Source organism: Pan paniscus, chromosome 3 (genome assembly GCF_029289425.2).
Source record: "Pan paniscus chromosome 3, NHGRI_mPanPan1-v2.0_pri, whole genome shotgun sequence".
NCBI classification, from domain to species: domain Eukaryota; kingdom Metazoa; phylum Chordata; class Mammalia; order Primates; family Hominidae; genus Pan; species Pan paniscus.
In genome coordinates this window covers 182,458,372-182,477,773 of record NC_073252.2, presented here as the reverse complement: position 1 = coordinate 182,477,773, position 19,402 = coordinate 182,458,372, and positions in this window count along the sequence as shown.

Below are 19,402 nucleotides of genomic sequence, written 5' to 3'. Positions count from 1 at the left end.
ATAAGTGGAATCATACAGTGTTTGTCCTTTTGTGACTGGCTTATTTCACTCAGCATAATGTCCCCAAGGTTCATCCATGTTGTAGCATGTGTCAGAAATTTCCTTCCTTTGCAAGGCTGAATAATATTCCATTGTATGTATCGGCCACGTTTTGTTTATCCACTCATCCATCGATAGGCACTCACTCATACTCTTCTTACCCTCTGGCTGTTGTGAATAATGCTGCGGTGAACACTAGTGTACAATTCTGTTGGAGTCCCTGCTTTCAATTCTTTTGTGTATATGCCCTGAAGTAGAATTGCTGCATCATATGGTAATTCTATGTTTCATTTTTGTTTGAGGAAATACCATATTGTTCTCCATATCAACTATATCATTTTACATTTCCACCAACAACGCACAAGGGTTCCAATTTCTCCACATCGTCACTAACACTTGTTTTCTGTTATGTTCAGAAGTAGCCATCCTAATGAGTGTGAAGTGTTGTTTCACTGTGGTTTTGATTTGCCTTTCCCTGATGATCAGTCATGTCGAGCGTCTTTTCACATGCTTGATTACCATTGGTATCTCTTCTTTGGAGAAACGTCTATTCAAATCCTCTGCCCATTTTTAAAAAGTGAGTTGCTTGGGGTTTTTATGTTATTGAGCTGTGGGAGTTCTCTATATATTCTAGATATTAATCCCTAAACACTGTTTTTAATTCTTAATTTTCACTCCCCTGCTTGGGTTCAGTGCCTCCTCGACAGCACTACAGATGTGATGGTGCTTCTTCCCTCAAATCAAAACCACCTCAAAAGCCCAGTGGTCTCTCTCCAGCCAGAACAGAAAAGAAAAAATATGATTGATTCCAAGATGGTTGTTTGCCTGGCTGTGTGGCAGTCCTTTCTTCAGTCCAGGCCCCTGGCATGCTAATACCACTTATTTCCGCAACTTCCCTGAGAGCTGAAGTCTCCAGCAGGGCCTGAGTCAGGAGGCCCAAGTGGGGAAGTGAGGGTCTGGCAAGAGCCACCCTGCTGCCCTCAGAGCTCCCCAGGGACCCCTCCCAGGCCCCAGCTCTGCCATACCCTCATTTTACATCTAAACTCAGAAAGCAATCTATTTTTAAGTCTCTTTGGCATGTGGTCATTAAATAGTTTTGTCCCACTCCCTATTTGTAGATTATTGGAATAATTGAAATGTGTTGCTGCACGCCAGGAATATTTTACATAGATTATCCATTTTATACTTACAAACTTTTGAGCCACATGCCGCCATTATTCCAGTTTACAGATGATGAAATGGAAGCACGGCAATAATTTCGTCAGTGTCATGCCCCCAGACAGAATTAGAGCTAGCCATCTGCCTCCAGAGACTGCACTCGAAACCTCGTGCTGTGGATTGCTGTTCCTTCATGTGTGTTTTTGGCACTGAACTTCCTGACAAGACCTGGACTGCCTGGTGCCAACAATTCTGCCTCCAAGCTTCAGTACAAATGGTTTCGATTCCAGTCTAATGACTTTGCCTTGCCCCAGTAGAGGCTAATGCCACTTCCCAGAGTTTTATTCTGGTTTTATGACTTAGCAAAAATGAAACCCCAAATCCATCAAGAACAAAAGCTTGACAGAAACACCGTTCACCAGGCGTGGTGGCACACGCCTGTAATCCCAGCACTTTGGGAGGCCGAGGCAGGAGGATTGCTTGAGCTCAGGAATTTGAGACCAGGCTGGGCAATACAGTGAGACCTCATCTCTACAGAAAATAAAACAATTAGCCAGGCATGGTGGCATTCACCTGTAGTCCCAGCTACTTGGGAGGCTGAGGTGGGTGGATTCCTTGAGTCCAGGTGGTCAAGGGTACGGTGAGCTATGATCTGCCACTGCACTCCAGCCTGGGTGACGGAACAACAACATGTCTCAAAAAAACAAAACAGATACTCTGTATTAGGAGGAACATATGCATGAGTCACAGATACGCAGGTTCATGTGATTCCCCAGAACGTCCACGAATCACCAAGCATGGCGATAGTAATAGCTATAGGTATTGTGGATTTGCTAACGGGCATTATGCTATGCTGTGCTCTTTATGCTGTCATTTAATTCTCACAAAACCCCTGTTAGATGAGTGGCCGGTCCATAATGATGTATTTACCGTCAACTAAGTGCCAGGTGCTACTGTATGCTGTGGAGGTGCGGCAGTGAGTGTGGCAGACGAGATCCTTGCCCTTGGGAGGCTTACTTCCCAATAGAAGGAGGCAATTGACAAGAAAACAAACGAATACTGCAGATTGTGATGGATGCTTTGAAGAAAGCAGTTGTATTGACAGTGCCCATTTTTAAGTGTTGTGGTCAGAAAAAGGTCTCTTTGAGGAAGTGACATTTGGGGTGATAAGCCAAAGAGTGAACAGAAAGCCTTGCAAAGCTCTGGAGGAAACATTTTCCAACAAAAGAAGTAGTGGGTGCAAGGCCCTGGGGTGGGAAAGAGCTCAATCTATTCAAGGAACTGAAAGGAAGCCGATGTGTCTAAAGCATCATGAACAAGGGAAAGAGTGGACTGGAAAGAAGTTGGTGATGTGGGGGCAGGTTACCAGGCCCTGCCGCCCTAGACGGAATCTCAGTTTTCCACTGGTTCAGGAGGAAAGGGTTTGGGGCAAGGAGTGACATTCCTTGAATTCCCCTTTTGGGAACAGCTGCTGAGGGATAAGAGGAGAGGCACAGAGACAGGTGGAGATAGTATAGTGTGCGAGGGCAGCTTGAGCCAAGTAAGTGGCAGTGGCTGGAGAAGGAATTTATTTGAAAGCAGTTTGGAGGTAGAACCACTGCATGGGAGGAACCAGGAGCAGAGAAGGCTTGGGGTATGAGCATACTGGGGTAGATGGTGGGGCTGTGCTTACTGAGGCGGGGAAGATGCCGAGGCATGTGTTTAGGAGGAGGGGATCAAGAGCTTGGACTGGAAGTTTTCCCTTGAGGTTCCTGTCAGACCACCACTTGAAGATAACACACCAGTCTGCGGCTCTGACTCAGGAGACAGCTCCAGCTGGAGAGAACAGTTCAGAAAGCCATCAGCTAGAGAAGGGATTTAGAGCTGTGGGACCTTATCAGGTAACCTGGGGAAGCTGTGTAGAAAGGAAATGCAGTAGAGGAGGACCCAAGACAGAGTCCTGGGGCCCTCTGACAAGTGGGTTAAAGAAGGAGCCTGCAAGGGTGATTGAGAATTACCTGCCTTGCAGGAACGACCAAAAACCAAGAGTGCAGTGTCCCTGCAGCCAAGGCAGAAAGGCATTGCAGGAAAGGCTTAAGGGGCACTGGTTAAGGCATATGCTGTTAAAAGCGGAATATGTTGCCAGGCACGGTGGCTCGTGCCTATAATCCCAACACTTTGAGAGGCCGAGGCGGGAGGATTGCTTGAGGCCGGGAGTTTGAGGCCAGCCTGGGCAACCATAGCAAGACCTCTGTCTGTAGAATTTTTTTTTTAAGGTAGAATAATGTGGGGATAGTCCACTGCATTCAGCAGTGGTGGTGACCCTGCCAGTAACTGCTCCAGCAGAATAGGGAGGACAGAGCCTGCTGGAGCACATTGAGGAATGAACTCCCAGGAGGTCAGGACAAAGGGTAAATAGCTCTATTTTGCTGTGAAGAAAGTGGAGATGAATGGATAACTGCAGAGAGATGTGGGGTTGAGAGGTTCGCTTTTGCTTGCAGGTAGTGGTGGTTTCTAAGATGGGAGATACTGGAGTAGAATGACATGCTGGTGGGAGTGATCCAGCAAAGAAAGAGAATGATTTAGGAAAGGGCTAGCTCGAGAGGTGGGGAGGGTTAGAACTGAACGATAGTGGCGAGACTGGCCATTGATAGGGACTCTTCCATTACAACAAGAGAAGACTTGGCAATGTGGGTTAGATGTCAGGTAGACCCATGGTGATTGGGGTGGAAAGATTAGGGAGCTATCTGAATATTTCTGTGTCTTTTTTTGTTTGTTTGTTTGTTTTCTTTGAGACAGAGTCTCGCTCTGCCGCCCAGGCTGGGGTGCAGTGGCCCGATCTCGGCTCACTGCACCTTCCACCTCCCGGGTTCAAGCAATTCTCCTTCCTCAGCCTCCTGAATAGCTGGGACTACAGGCTTCCACCACCACGCCCGGCTAATTTTTGTATTTTTAGTAGAGATGGGGTTTCACCATATTGGCCAGGCTGGTCTCGTACTCCCAACCTTGTGATCTGCCCGCCTCGGCCTCCCAAAGTGCTGGGATTACAGGCATGAGCCACCGCGCCTGGCCGGTACTTCTGTTTTTTGTTTTTGTTTGTTTGTTTAAGTATTACCTCCTTGTTACGGATGAGAAACGACTTGGAGGGATCAGCTATTTTGTCCAAGTTCAGATGGCTAGTAAGTGGCTGAGCTGGATTTTCTGACTCCAAGGCCTCTGAGCGCCTGGATCACCTTTTTGCTGTTGCTTCCCCTCTGATGCAAAGCCCAATGCCTTGAGCACCCTGAGTGCCCAATCATTGTTGAGTAAGTTCTCTTAAGCAGCCAATCAGGTGCAGGTAACTTTCCAGTGTAATTATACCTGTTTGCAGTTCTATGTTAGTCATGCCATAAGGTGAAGGAACTCTGGAAGTTCCTTTTTATGTTTTCATATTTCCAGTTGCTGTTTCATTTCACAGCAGCTTAGGCAGAAGAGAAACCTGCCACTGACCCCCATCGGTGCACAACAGGTGGATAAAGAGCAGAAGGTCCCAGTAGGGCCAGAACAGGCAAGGGCCATGGGTCAGTTCGACTGGTCAGGCCCACAGCATCCCTCCCCTTCCTCAGCCTCCAGCCCCCTCTTCTTTTATTATGAAAATGGTTTTGCAGCCCAGAATCTGACTGGAGGGAACTCTCCTTAGGCTCCCAGCATAGAGACAATCCTTCCAACTCTTGTCAGCAGAGCGGTGTTGGTGCCCAGTGCTGAGAAACCTCCACTCCAGCTTAGTCTGGAGCCTGCCAAAGGGACCCCTGACCCAGTGCCCTGCCCTGGCTGACTCTTCACCACTGTACCCTGCAGTAGATGCCTCGCTATGTGTTGGTTCAGATTAAACTCACTTCTTTACTCAGCAAGAGTAATTAGGGAAATTTTCCCATCTTATTATTCATGTATTTGGCATAAACAGCGATCTAGAGTTTTCCTTTGGACTCAGTGAACTCCTTTGCTTGGTTGACTTGCTTCAAAGGTAGAAGTCTTGCTAAAGGAATTTTGCTTCTAAGCAGTGTTCTTCAGGTGCAGAGGGATTCTGTTCTTGGCCTACAACAGGATTTCTTTTTCATAAACATATTTTGCATATAAGTTCTTAGTCACTTTTTTATTGAGACTTTTATCGGCTAAGGGGAGTGGGTTTGACTGTCAAATTTCTCTGGCCGAAATTGTCCTTGCTCGATACTAACTAACGCTGCAGTGTTTCTCCCCAAGAACTCCAGGCAGGCCTCCTGCTTTGCATGTGGCTTGTTCCAATTGGAGAGTGAGCAACAGAAGTACCAACCCCAGAGCCCAGCTGCAGGGACAGCAAAGCACCGTGCAGTGAATGGGACACACACTGAGCATATGTGAAAACCAGTTTGCTCACATTCTGCACCGGGCGACGTGTGCAGACACAGAAGGACTCTGGTTTTGGAGTCCCACACCCACTGATACTGCATTCCCCACCCTGCTGTGCTGCTGCCAGCGCCTGGGCCTCACCGGGGCCCAGCTGTCAGTGGGCCACACATTTGGGAGAAGTTCCAGGGCTGCTCCAGGCAGCCTCAGCCACCAGTTCCTGTTGCTGTTGTCTCCTATTGGCTACCAAATCTGGCCACCTCTCACCATGCCCCATTCCCACTCCTTAGGGCGGAGGCCACGTCTTGCCATTGCACCAGCCTCTTAGTTGGCCCCCTTGCTGCCTATATTGGTCCCTGCTACTTTACCCATCCTGCAGCAAGCAAGATTTTTCTAAATCACAAGTCTTACCATGTGATTCTCCTGCTTCATTGTCCAGAGGCTTCCTATTGTTCCCTAGTCTGAACTGCTTAATGGAGTGAGACGGGGGGCTTCTCGAAATTGATTGTGCATCCAGTCACCTCAGAATTTTTTTGTTTTTTTTTTTTCAGACAGGGTCTTGCTCTGTTGCCTAGGCTGGAGTATGTGGTATGATCACAGCTCACTGCAGCCTTGACCTCCCAGGCTTAAGGATTCTCCTGCCTCAGCCTCCCAAGTAGCTGGGTCCACAGGCGTGCATCACCAAACCTGGCTAATTTATTGTTTTTTTTGTTTCTCACCACGTTGCCCAGGCTGGTCTCAAACTCCTGAGCTCAAGTGAGTCTCCAGCCTCAGCCCCCTAAAGTGCTAGGGTTACAGGCATGAGCCACCTTGCCCAGCCACCTGGGGATCTTAACATGAAGATTCTGATTCACTAAATCTGCAATTCTGCATTTCTAACAAGCTTCCTGGGAACACCAGTGCTGCCGGTCTTTGTGCTACACTTTGAGGAGTAGGGAACTGAAGGGCCCCTGCTTGCCTCCCTGGCCTCATTTCTTGACACTTCCCCAACTCTGTTCCAGCCATGCCTCAGTTATTCCAGCTCCCAAAGTGCATCCTGCTTTTGCTCACTGCAAAGCCTTTGGACAGGCTGGCCTCCCTCCCCAGAGCACTCTCACCCTGGCCTGGCTGCTCCTACAGGATTGGAGATGGCATTTTGCTCAGAAGCCTTCCCTGACTCTCTAAGCCCAGGAAACAAAGAGCATGTTTGTGGCCTGGGTGAGAATGATCTTTATGCTCAGTGATAAGGGGTGAGAGAGCTGGCCTATGAGGTGCAGGGCAGCAGCCAGAGGTTTCGTTCTACAGCAGGTTCTATGAAGAAAGTTGCTGCGTCACCTGGGAGGCGCCTCTGCCAGGTGCCATCTGCTGAGTCCATTCCTGCCTGAGCAGTAAGGGCTCCTGAGGTCAGGACACTGGCCAAACAAGGTCAGCCTCACAGCTGTGTGTATTCTCAGGTCAACCAAAAGTGCTGTCAGAGTGAGCAAGTTCATTACAGAGTTGTGAAAACCTTTTTAAGAAAGTTCTTTTCCAACCACAGCTTGAGGGAGAGTTATAGACACAAGACTCTGCTGTAGACATTTTACTTCTTATTTTTCTGTCCTTATTTCCTTAAAAAAAAAAAACACCTTTTCTCTGGGATGTCCTTCCATTTTCTCTTTCTCAGGTTATGCACTCGGTTTTTTACATCTGTTTCAGTTATAAAATTACTGCTTATGCAGGTTGGAAGTCTGCCATTCCTTGGCTAAAGAAATCCTGAATTTTGCTAGCATGCTCCTGCCAGGATCCCAGCACCAGACTCTCCTGGCCCTTTGGGGAGCTGAGAATGGAATCTGAAGCATGAGACATTGCATGGTCATGATGTACTGACCAGACCTGTTTAGCCATGTGATTGCAGCTTGGGTAGGAGCAGTGCCAGTTAGGTCTGGAAAAAGTAAAACAACATTAGTTACACAGCAAATAAGTTTAGCAGCCGGGTAACAGCACCCAGGAAATGTTGAAAAGCATGTGACATAAGAAGAGATCTAATGTCGTTGTTTGCTACAAAAAATCTTTCTGCCCTCTAACTGTAACAGGCGAGGAGTGCTTCCTTTCTGGATTTTATTTCCTCTTTTTCTTAAAGGGAACATCCAAGAGAAAGTATCCTCTGCTCCCCCATGCCTGCCCTCCTGGGATGTGTTAAGTCTGTTTTGCAGTGTCATAGTTACAGAGGTTGAACAATGGGTCTGCTTAAAACAGATAACTTCATTAAACTGCCAAGTTGAGTGAGATATTCCTGTGCACTCAATAATTAGTAACTGCTGTAGGAAGTTATATAAGAAAGTGGGAAAATTTGAGACATCAGTTCTTTTCCTCTCCGTCATCGAGAATCATACTCTGCCTTATGGGAAATTGACAGGAATGGATTGGATAAATTGTGGAAGAATATCATTTATGTGAAAGAGGAAAAGGGTTAAGCAAGGGCAACTAAAATGTCTAGCCTTATTCATCTTCTTGAACTGACTTTGAAGCAGTATTTACGACGTCTGAAAGTGAGGAGCTCTGTGCTCCAATGACATCGTCGAATCTCCAGGCCCTTTCTTCATCTGCCCCCTGGTGGACCCAGTGCTGAAAAGAAAATTCAACAGAAAAGCTCCCTGGAGAAAAGCTGAGTCCAATAAGAAATGGCACCCCTTCTGTGTATCGAGGGGCCTCTACATTCTTCTCTTATCTTCATGAGAATCCTGTAAGATACCAAATAATATTCTCACTTAAAATCAAGCTAATGAGGCCAGGCGCGGTGGCGGACACCTGTCATCCCAGCACTTTGGGAGGCCAAGGTGGGTGGATCTCGAGCCCAGGAGTTTGAGACCAGCCTGGACAACATGGCGAAACCCTGTCTCTGTGAAAAATACAAAAATTAGCCAGGCCTGGTGGCATGTGCCTGTAATCCCAACTACTCGGGAGACTGAGGCAGGAGGATCGCTTGAGCCCAGGAATTTGAGACTGTAGTGAGCTATGAAGTCACCACAGCACTCCAGCCTGGACAACAGAGTGAGATCTTGTCTCAGTCCAATCAATCAATCAAAATCAAACTAACAATTCCAAAACATGGAACTCATATATACATCAACCTCCGTCACAGGGAAGATATATTTCCACATGGAAGTGTCCAGGCCCAAGCACTCAGTTTATCCCAAGCCTCCCTAAAGTTTTGTCATTATTTTCTATAGTTGGTATAATCAAAGCAATAGTTTTTTTTTTTTTTTCCATTTCCCAAATATGAAAGCATATAACTTAAGGACCCACCACCTAGGTGTCCTCCAGTGTCCTGAAGCCTCTGGTCCTCTGGTGTCCCTGAAGTTCCTTGCAGTTGCTCACATTGCTCCAGGTCACCTTTAGGACTCCTGACCCCGCTGCCTCCACTCCTGCGTTTTCAGCCCATCCCTTCCAACGAGCATGCTTCACCCCACCCTGAACACTATCTCCTTAACGGCAGCGAATCCACACAGGTCTGCAGCAACCTCAGTTCTTGCTTCCTCAGAGGAAAGAATTTGACCAAGGGGCATAAGGCAGAGTGAGAGACAGAGGCAACTTTTAGAGCCGAGTGAAAGTTTATTTAAAAGTTTTAGAGCAGGAACAAAAGGAAGTAAAGTACACTTGGAAGAGGGCCAAGCGGGGACATGAGAGATTCAAGTGCTGTGTGGCCTTTGACTTGGGGTCTTATACGTTAGCATGCTTTGAGGGAGGGAGCGGTGTTGCCTCTCCCTGGATTGTTCCCTTGGGGTGGGCTGTCCTGATGCGCAGTGGCCTGCCAGCACGTGGGAGGAGCCACAAACGCAACGTGTTTACTGAAGTTGTGCACATGCGCAGTTGAGGCGTTCTCCCATCTACCAATTAAACACCATCATTTTGCCTCTTACTGTGTATGCTTGAGCTCACTCACCCAAATCCTGAGATCTTATCCGGAAGCTGCTAATCACCAGCTTCAGATATTTTCTATTGGGAAATTGCCTTTCCCTCGTGCTGGCTGTGACCGATTATTATTGGTCTAAAATAAACAGTTTAACAGCCGCCTGACCATCCCCTGATGGCTGCCTGACTTTCCTGGTTGTAGGGGCCCTCTCCTGCCCTGCTCACGTCTGCCTGACTACCTACTGTAAGGATCCTTCCTTCCTCACCGCCCCTTAGACACACAAGGCTGTGGAGTTTAGCAAACTTTACTAACGGTTAACTGGTGGAAAGAGACCAGCACAACACAGGCACCATCTTAAAATGGAAAATATTGGCCATGGCTTCCCTAAAAAGTAACCTATCGTTCTCCTTGCGGGGAGTTTCTTTTCTGATTGGTTGGAATCTGCTGGGCATGGGGAGTTTCTTTTCTGATTGGTTGGAATCTGCTGGGCACCTCCTCTCCCCTCTACAGACCCTTCTCCCCTATGGCCAGCCTCCAGCCCCCACATTTTTATCAAGGGCTTATAATGAGCCTTTGTGTTCTCTTCCTGCCACCCAAACCAGGCTCCCCACCTGGCTTTCCATATCTACAAGCGCGCAGAGATGCTGTGGTTTCCATCCTCAACAACACAAATCACTACAGAAACTCTGAGATGGCCCTTCTGGGTCAGAATCGTAGGTAGGGCTCTCACACAACCTCTGCCCAGAGCACCCCAGGAGTCTCCTTCCTGTGATAGCATCCACTGGCTTTATCAGGTTACCCCGCCCCAGGCATCCTGGTAGACCCCTTTCCCTCTTCCCTCTGCCCTCCCCTCACCCAAGCTGAGAATCATTGCCCTAAGCTGACAGTCTAACTGCGGAAGCAGCATGGAACAAAGGCAGGAGTGGGTTGGAATCTAGCTTCCCTATGAATAGCTCTACAACCCTGGGTGAGTTTCTGTCACGGATTTATCTGTTTCCGCAGCATGCATTTCCCCCTTTCCCAATTTATAGCCCCCTACTCGCCACTCCAGTTCCAGCGGGAATCAAGTGGTCCTAGGAAGCTAATGAGCGTATTCCATTTCCCTGGCCACAGGGATTGGTTCAGGGACAGTGTGATGGTAAGTGTTAGGTGTCAACTTGGCTATGCTATGATGCCCAGTTGTTTGGTCAAACACCAGTCTAGGTATTGCCAGGAAGGCATTTTTTAGGTGTGATTACTATTTAAATCAGTAGGCTTTCACTGAAGCACATTACCCTCCACAATGTAGGTGGGCCTCACGCAATCTGTTGAAGGCCTTAAGACTGAGGTTTCCTGAAGAAGGAATTCTCCTCAATCCTGCAACACAGACACTCTGCCTGAGTTTCCAGGCTGTTGGGCCTGCTTTGTGGATTTTGGGCTCCTGATGGCAACATCAACTCTTACCTGAATTTCCAGCCTGTGGGCCTGTTCCTAGAGATTGCAGACTTGCCAGCCTCCACATTCGCATGAGCCAGTTCTTAAAATCTCTGCCTGCTGTCCCCATATGTACATTGGTTCTGCTTTTCTGGAGAGCCCAAATACAGGTAGGTGTGGCAGCCCTTTTTCTGGGAAGGCTGGGAGATACGGAGTCTCTTTCCCTGAATGGTAGAATTCAGACAGACATGGAATGGCTGCCGGGTTTCAAGCTCTGGACCAGGCTCCCAGTGTGTCTGGAATTGGTGGGTTCTTGGTCTCACTGACTTCAAGGATGAAGCCACTGTAACTGTAGCTGAGTGTTACAGTTCTTAAAGGAGGCGTGTCCGGAGTTTGTTCCTTCTGATGTTCGGATGTGTTTGGAGTTTCTTCCTTCTGGTGGGCTCGTGGTCTCGCTGGCTCAGAAGTGAAGCTGCAGACATTCGTGGTGAGTGTTACAGCTCATAAAGGCAGTGCGGACCCAAAGAGTGAGCAGCAGCAAGATCTATTGAAAAGAGCGAAAGAACAAAGCTTCCACAGTGTTGAAGGGGACCCAAGCAGGTTGCCACTGCGGCTCTGGCAGCCTGCTTTTAATCCTTTATCTGGCCCCACCCACATCCTACTGATTGGTGCATTTTACAGAGAGCTGATTGGTCCGTTTTGACAGCGTGCTGATTAGTGCGTTTACAATCCCTGAGCTAGACACAAAAGTTCTCCAAGTCCCCACTAGATTAGTTAGACACAGAGCACTGATAGGTGCATTTATAAACCTTGAGCTAGACACAGGGTGCTGATTGGTGTATTTACAAACCTTGAGCTAGACACAGAGTGCTGACTGGTGTATTTACAATCTCTTAGCTAGACATAAAGATTCTCCAAGTCCCCACTAGATTAGCTAGACACAGAGCACTGATTGGTGCATTTACAAACCTTGAGCTGGACACAGGGTGCTGATTGGTGTATTTACAAACCTTGAGCTAGACATAGAGTGTTGATTGGTGTATCTACAATCCCTTAGCTAGACATAAAGGTTCTCCAAGTCCCCACTAGACTCAGGAGCCCAGCTGGCTTCACCTAGTGGATCCCACACCAGGGCTGCAGGCGGAGCTGCCCGCCAGTCCCGCGCCATGTGCCCGCACTCCTCAGCCCTTGGGTGGTCGATGGGACTGGGCGCCACAGAGCAGGGGGTGGCGCTTGTCAGGGAGGCTTAGCCGCACAGGAGCCCACGGTCGGGGAGAGGCTTGCGCATGGTGGGCTGCAGGTCCCAAGCCCTGCCCTGCGGGGAGGCAGCTGAGGCCCAATGAGAATTCAAGGGCAGTGCTGGCAGGCTGGCACTGCTGGGGGGGCCCGGTGCACCCTCCACAGCTGCTGGCCCGGGTGCTAAGCCCCTCACTGCCCGGGGCCGGTGTCACCAGCTGGCCACTCCGAGTGTGGAGCCCACCGAGCCTAGGCCCACCCGGAACACACATTGGCCCGCGAGCGCCGCGCAGCCCCAGTTCCTGCCCGCGCCTCTCCCTCCACATCTCCCTGCCAGCAGAGGGAGCCGGCTTCGACCTTGGCCAGCCCAGAGAGGGGCTCCCATAGTGCAGCGGCGGGCTGAAGGGCTCCTCAAGCATGGCCAGAGTGGGCGCTGAGGCTGAGGAGGCACTGAGAGTGAGCAAGGGCTGCCGGCACGCTGTCACCTCTCAATCCCCACTCTAAACAGGACACCCCAACTGATGTTGGGAATTTGGCCGATGACCACTCTAGCTACTTCCTGCTGGATAGGGGCGATGAAGGGGCCCTGCAGTTGTAGTGTCCTCCAGAGGGGAGCTCTCTAGGCCAGTGAAAGTGCCAGTGGATTGGTCCAGGGGTCCTCGGTAGAAGTTGTTAGTTGAACTCATTTGGGGTTCCATTTGTAAGACCATCTGTAGCTTGACGGCCTCAATTCTAGAGGAAACAAATTTGACAAGGTTAAAAATACAGGGTCCAAAGGCGAGTAACAGCAAGATGGCTGCCACGGAACCTAGAAAGGGGAGAAGCCACATTGCCCAACTCCAGAGGTTGGTATAAGAATTTGAAAAGCATTGCCTGATTTCAGAAGCCTTTTCCTGTAAACGCCGGACAGCATCTCATACTATCCCTGACTGGTTAGTGTAAAAACAACACTCTTCCCCTAAGAAGATGCAGAGTCCTCCTTTCTCAGCAGTAAGGAGGTCTAGGCCTCAGTGGTTTTGGAGAGTCTGTGCTGCCAAAGAGTCTATTTGGGATTGTAGAGTAAGAACAGATCCGTTATTTCTTGCAAACTGTCTGAGAAATCCTTTGAGAGTGTGTGGTAGTAGGACACTGAAGTAGATAAACCAGCTATTCCAGTTCCTGTAGCAGTAGCCATTCCTAACCCTATAAGTAGGGGTATTAGTTGTATGGCTCTGCACTGATGGACTTGAACTTTGAGGGGTATTGATAGAGTCTGATTTCCTGGGGCAATGTTAATGTTGGGACTTAGAAAGACTAAGATGCAGGTGCTGGTCCAGTTAGTGGGGAAGCAGATGTAGGTCGATGTTCCACATAGGAAGAATATGCCTTGGCTGGGTAGACAGAACTTTACCCTGGCTTTTAAAGGAATAGGGTACTATGTTTTTTCTTTACTATTTCTATCTCTCTCTTTCTCTGACTTCTTCTTTGTCTCTCTCTTTCTCTCTGACTCCCCCTTTGTCTCTTCCTCTCTTTCCTTTTTTGTCTCTGTTTCTTCCTCTCTCTCTCTGACTTCCTGTCTCTTTCTCTCTTTCCTTTGACTCCTTCTCTTTGTCTCTCTTTTTCTTCCTCTCTCTCTGACTTTCTGTCTCTTTCCTTTCTACTGGTCTTTCCCTGCCTCTGCCAGCTGCTTATGCTGCTGTTCTCCCCTCTTCTTCCCCTTTTTGATGGCTTTGGCAGTGTAAGACTGCCACCTCCTTGGGTTCCTGCACTGCATGCAATAACTCTATAATTTCCTTGTGGTATTTAGTGGGGGTTCCCCCAGAGGTTAGGAACTCCCTTTCTTTCCATATTGCAGCATGGGCATGTAGGATTAGATAAGCATACTTGCTATCTGTATACACATTTATTCTTTTTTCTTTTCCCAGTTCTAAGGCTCGGGTAAGTGCCACTAGTTCTACTAACTGGGAACTGGTCCCTGGGGGAAGAGGCTTACTTTCAAGTATGGTTACATCACTATGGTGTAACCTGCCTTTCGTATCCCATTCTCCACAAATGAACTTCCATCGGTATGTACGTTAAGGTCAGGATTAGCTAAGGGGACTTCTAAGAGAGCATCTCAGGTGGCATAAGTCTGGACTATAATTTGTTGGCAGTCATGCTCGATTGGTTCCCCATCCTCTGGGAGAAAAGTGGCAGGGTTGAGGGCCACGCACGTGCGTATTTGAAGCACCAGTCCCTCAAGGAGTAGCGCCTGGTATCTAAGTAGGCAGTTGTCTGATAGCCATAAACTTCCTTTGGCACCTAGTATGCCATTTACATCATGAGTAGTCCAGACAGCGAGATCCTTTCCTGGTATTATTTTGATAGCCTCTGACACTAAGATGGCCACTGCTGTAACTACCCTTAAACAGTGAGGCCAGCCTTTTGCTACTACATCAATTCCTTACTTAGGTATGCCACTGGTTGTGGGGTTGTCCCACGAGTCTGAGTATGGACTCCAAGAGCTATCCCAGCTATCTCTGTGACATATAAAGAGAAGTTTTGTCCTGTGGGAAGGCTTAAAGCTGGAGCTTGTACTAGGGCCTGCTTTAGGGTTTTGAAGGCTGTTTCTGCCTCTGGTTCCCATTCTACTAGATGAGTATTTGCCCTCTGGGTCTCCTTAATTAGAGTATAGAGGGGCCTGGCTATCTCACTGTATCCGGGGATCCATAGTCAGCAAAAGCCGGTGATTCCAAGGAACCCCTGCAACTGTTTTAATGTCTTAAGGTGAGGATAAGCCAGTATAGGCTGTATTCGTTCCTTGCTGAGGGCCCTGGTCCCTCTGGCTAAGATTAGGCCTAGATACTTGACCTGTTGTAGGCAAGGCTGGGCCTTCGACCTAGACACCTTGTACCCTTGATTAGCTAGAAAGTTCAAGAGCTCTAGAGTAGCCTGCCGACATGAGGCTTCCGAACTGGTAGCCAAAAGTAAATCATCCACATACTGAAGGACCAGAGTGCCTGGACTTGAGAAGTGGCATAGATCTTGGGCCAGTGTCTGACCAAACAGATGAGGTCTATCCCCAAACCCTTGGGGCAAGACTGTCCATGTAAGTCGGGACGTGTGGTCTGTGGGATCCTCAAAGGCAAAGAGAAACTGGGAGTCAGAGTGCAGGGGAATATAGAAGCAGGCATCCTTGAGCTCCAGAACCGTGAACCATTCTGCTTCCTCTGGTATTTGAGAGGGCACAGTATAGGGGTTGGGTACAACTGGATATAGAGGAATTACTGCCTCATTGATGAGTCTAAGATCTTGCACTAGTCTCCACTGACCATTCAGTTTTTATACTCCTAGAATTGGGGTGTTGCAGGGACTGCTGCATTTCCTTACTAAACCTTGAGCTTTTAAATATTTAACAATATTCTGTAATCTTTTATTAGCTTCAGGCCTTAAGGGATATTGCCTTTGTTAAGGAAAAGTGGTGGGATCTCTTAACCTGATTTGGGCTGGGCGGGCATTTTTTTGCCCTTCCAAATTGTCCTTCCAATGCCCAGACTTCAGGGTTGATTCTCTCCTCAAGTAGGGGACAACAAATGGGTAACTTGTTCCCCATATTCATGTAGATAATAGCTCCAGCCTTGGCTAATATATCCCTCCCTAATAAGGGTGTGGGACTTTCAGGCATAACAAGAAAGGCATGTGAAAAGAGCAAAGTCTCCCAGTTACAACTGAAGAGGTGGGAGAAATACCTGGTTACAGGCTGTCCCAGGATTCCTCGGATGGTAACAGACCTTGAGGACAGTCGTCCAGGACAGGAGATTAACACTGAGAAGGCGGCGCCAGTGTCCAGGAGGAAGTCAATTTCCTGGCCCTCAATAGTTAAACGTACCCAGGGCTCAGTGAGGGTGATGACATGTGCTGGTGCTTGCCCTGGGCACCCTTAGTCCTGTTGTTGGATCATCTGGTTAGGGGCTTTGACCCAGGGAACCTTCGTCCTCTGGGGCAGTGCACCTTCCAGTGATTGCCTCGGCATAGCAGACATGGACGAGGGGGCAGCTTATTTCTCATTGGACAATCTTTTTTAAAGTGTCCTAGTAAACCACACTGATAACAAGCCCTACCAGGTGATTGGCCTGCTCCATTTTCTGTCCTCTCTGAACCACCAAGGTTTGTTTGTCTGAGGGCCATGACTAAGGCTGCAGCCTTTCTCTGATCTCACTTTTCCTTTTGGGCCTGTTCCTCTTGGTGCCTATTATAGAACACTGAGGTTGCCAGGTTTAATAATGCCTCTAGATTTTGTTCAGGGCCCAGGGCTTGCTTTTGGAGCTTTCTCCTGATATCTGCAACTGATTGGGTAATAAACTTATCTTTTAGAATCAATTGACCCTCGAGTGATTCGGGTGACATGGGAGTGTATTTTCATAAGGCCTCCCATAGCCACTCAGGGAAGGCGGAAGGATTTTCTTCCTTTCCCTGAGTTATGGTGAACATCATTGAATAATTCATGGGCATTTTTCTAATTCTCCTTAGTCCTTCTAAAACACAGGTCAACAGATGTTTACGACTCCAGTCCCCATGATCTGAGTCAAGGTCCCAGTGGGGATCCATACTGGGGATGGCTTGCTGACTGGTAGGGAATTTGTCCCTTTCTTCGGCTGTCATTCTATCATTTACTTGACTAAGATACCAGGTATCTCCAAACTCTCAGGCTGCAGCTAAAGCCGCATTCTTTTCATTAAAGGCCAGGGTTTGATCTAACAGTAGCATGACATCTCTCCAAGCGAGGTCGAAGGTTTGCCCTAGACCCTGTAGGACATCTATGTACCTATCAGGATCATCTGAAAACTTCCCCGGGTCTGCCTTGATCTGCTTTAAATCAGAGAAGGAGAAGGGGACATGTACCCGGGTTGGGCCAAATTCCCCTCCCCCTACAGCTTGAAGGGGACATAACCGATAACCTGGGGGTTTTTGTGGTCCTTTGGAGATTTCTTTGCTATTTCCTTCTGGGTAGGGGAGATTAGAGAGGATTATCATTCATAGGAAGGGGAGCTATAGGGAGGCTGGGATATGGGGGTAAGCTGAGAGGTCCTCTTGTGGGATATAAATTGCAAGCTTTGCATAGTTGTGTATTTTCCCTCAATGAAAAGAAAGCTTGGACATAAGGTATTTCACTCCATTTGCCTTCCCTCTTACAGAAAAGGTCAAGCTGCAGGATACTATTATAATTTGTACTTCCCTCAGGTGGCCATTTTTCCCCATCAGAGAGAGAATATTGGTGCCAACCTGCAGGGCAGACACCACCTCTTTTACAGGGTTTGTGGGTCAAATTGGTGCCAATGGCTTAGGATGCATTTCAAGGGTGAGCCTGTTGATGCCTGAGTGTTTCCCATCTGAAAGACAAAACCACCCGCAGTTTTGGTTTGTTTTGCTTGTCCCCCTGCCCAAGAACCCGCAATGGTCCCTGGACCCTGCTGATCGGAATAGTTGCACTCACCGACGCAGCAGCAGAAACACTAGTTTTCCTCCCAGACCACATGGAGGACCGAGGAAGGTCGGATTTAGTGGCCCTTACCAACACATTCTCGAAAAACTGTTAAGAGTCCTAAGCATTCTCCTGTTAGTATTGGGACTTTATCCCTCTCCTATAAAGATGTTATGCCCCAAAAATGAAGTGGAGGGCCATACCCTGAGGGAGGGAAGGGATGTCCAAGGCTGGAAGAGTGACACCTTTTATCTTCACTTACATGAATAGGAAGGATACAATTTCTGAGGCTCCTCATAGCATACCTTCAGGAATAGCTTTTGTTAGGCCTGCTTGTCTGAGGAGGGATCCCAAAATTCCAGAAAAGATAGTCCCCCCCACCAAGATTGTGCCATTGCACTCCAGCCTGGGTGACAGAGCAAGACTCCATCTTGAAAAAAAAAAAAATTAAAATACAAAATATAAATAGGCCGGGTGCGGTGGCTCACGCCTGTAATCCCAGCACTTTGGGAGGCTGAGGTGGGCAGATCACGAGGTCAGGAGATCGAGACCTTCCTGACTAACACGGTGAAACCCCGTCTCTACTAAAAATACAAAAAAATTAGCCGGGCGTGGTGGCGGGCCCCTGTAGTCCCAGCTACTTCGGAGGTTGAGGCAGGAGAATGGCATGAACCCGGGAGGCAGAGCTTGCAGTGAGCCAAAATTGGGCCACTGCACTCCAGCCTGGTCAACAGAGCAAGACTCCATCTCAAAAAAAAAAAAAAAAAAAAAAGAACTTACTCATGTAACCAAATAGCACCTGCACCCCAATAATTTATGGAAAAACAAAATAAATAAATAAAAGCAATAGCTTTAGTAAGAAAGGGCACTTGCAGCATACCTACCAAATATCATATAAAGTTTAGAAACATACAATAATCAATACATTATTTGGAGCTATATCAAGGTAGAAAACCACAGGAATGATACACATAAAATCAGAAGAGTGGTTATTCTTTGGAGGAGGAGGATGCCATTCAGAGGGGTACCCAAGAGTTATATATAAAAATGATCCATATCCCCATGTAGTGCTGGTTACACGGATGTTTGTTTTTATCTTTACATTACACGTTATATTCTTTCATATGCATGAAACGTTATATTTTTGTCATAGTAAAATATACATAACAAAATTTAGCATTTTAACCGTTTTTAACTTAACAGTATTGTGGCATTAAGTACCTTCACCTTGTGCATCCATCCACCACTATTTCCAGAACGTTTTCATCATCCCAAACTGCTTTTGGTATCATATCCAAGAAATCATACCAAGTCCAATGTTATGAAGTTTTTGCTCTGTTTTCTTCTAAGAGTTTTAATTTTAATTTTAGCCTTTATAGTTAGGTCTTTGATCCATTTTGCGTTAATTTTTATACGCGGTGTAAGGTAAGGGTTCAATTACATTCTTCTGCATTACACATTTTTAAACACAAACAAAATAAAAGAACAAAAGGAACCCTGTCCATTTACAAATGAAGGTATTGGGATAGCAGTAAGGTAACATGCTAAGCTCAGACAGCTGATAAAGGCAGCAGGGGCTGGAAGCCAAATCCTGTAGGCCTGGAAAGACGACTGCGGCCTCAGCGACAACAGCTGCGAACACGGGTCTGCACCCACCCTCTTACCTGCCCACGACTCAGGGACACTAGCTCCTCCCCTTTCCCCACCCCACAAGGGGCCGTCCCACGTGGCTCCCGGGCTTTCCGGCGCTGGAAAACTGGCGATGCGGGTGGGCGCGAAAGCCCGGAAAACTTTGGCATGTTTTGGACCGCAGGTAACTGGTTGTGCGGCATGGACTCCAGCTCCGTTGCGCTGTAATAACCAGGCCCAGTTTTCCCTCACGCTCCAGGCCAGGGAGGAGCCCG